Source organism: Helianthus annuus, chromosome 15 (assembly GCF_002127325.2).
Source record: "Helianthus annuus cultivar XRQ/B chromosome 15, HanXRQr2.0-SUNRISE, whole genome shotgun sequence".
In the NCBI taxonomy this organism is placed as follows: domain Eukaryota; kingdom Viridiplantae; phylum Streptophyta; class Magnoliopsida; order Asterales; family Asteraceae; genus Helianthus; species Helianthus annuus.
The window spans coordinates 170,237,752-170,239,061 of record NC_035447.2 but is presented as its reverse complement, the minus strand read 5'-3'; the positions used below and the strand labels follow the sequence as shown (position 1 = coordinate 170,239,061).

General features: G+C 38.5%; 1 non-coding gene across 1 annotated transcript; it reads left to right on the top strand.

Annotated features, from left to right (window-relative positions):
* The first annotated feature begins 984 nt into the window (after nucleotides 1-984).
* TRNAI-AAU lies at nucleotides 985-1,058 on the top strand. Its single transcript has one exon. It is a non-coding gene; the product is annotated as a tRNA-Ile (tRNA).
* The last annotated feature ends 252 nt before the right edge of the window (nucleotides 1,059-1,310 follow it).

Below are 1,310 nucleotides of genomic sequence, written 5' to 3'. Positions count from 1 at the left end.
ACAATTAACTTTATGGTAGTGTTTGGTATGCAATATTGAGAGGCGGAATCGAATGGATTATTAGGAGGGAATGAAAAAAGAGTGTTTGGTTGCTCAATGGAATGTAATCACCCATTTCACAAGACATTCAATTCCCTCAAAATCATTCCATCTACCCTCATGTTTTTTTTTTCATTCCATCCCTTCTTACACTATTCATCAAGAACATCTTAACCCACCACCTTCGACACTACCCACCACCGACGTCATCGTCGCCGCCACACTCCTCCGTCGCCACCTTGACAGCCACCACCACCGCCGCCGCCACCCACCCACCACCACTGCCACTCGCCGCTGCCACCCACCAACGCCACTCGCCGCCGCCAACCGCAACCGACGACCGCCGCCACCCCCGTCACCACCACCCGTCGTTATTGCTGCACCATCACTCGCTGCCACCACCATCATCCATCGCCGCCACCACCACCTATAACCACCCACAATCACTACCACCGACCACCACCACTCACTGCTTTCGTTTTTTTCTTGCCTACCAAACATTACATAATAATAATTCATTTCATTCACACATGGTAACCAATCAGGACATAGAATGGCAATGATCCATTGCATTATTTTATCCATTCCATTAACTCGTACATTACATTCACTCATCTAGTCCACTACCTCATACAAAACATACCCGATATTTTAGAATCTTAAGCAATATAACCCTCAAAATATTCACCATAGCATATTTTATATCTATTGAGACTGATGTATAGGATGTTCGATAAAAATATAAGTATACAAATTACATTAAAGTGATTAAACAAGATTACAATAGTGAATATAACCGTTTAATTTGTTATTGTTTTACGTAGCTAAACTTAGACATGCTATCTTTATCTTTATCATAGTTATTTAACTTTTCTGTCAATTAGTTTATAATTTATCGTATAATACTTCATAAATTATGGCAATCGAGTGAATTATCACCACAAAGGCCTATTAGCTCAGTTGGTTAGAGCGTCGTGCTAATAACGCGAAGGTCGCAGGTTCGAAACCTGCATGGGCCAATTTTTTATAATCATACTGTTTAATTTATAATCATACTGTTTAATTTATAAAATGTGTGTATAATATTGATTGTTCATATATAACGAGTACAAGTTACTTATTTAACTTGTATCATTTTTAATTACACATTTAGCAAACATGAGTGAAACCCGAATTGTTTTATCATTTGTAATTGTTTTTAGTTTTTTTTTTTTCAAATTGATTACACAGTTGGTCTATATGGTATGTCTAGCCTTTGGAAGCGGGTAACA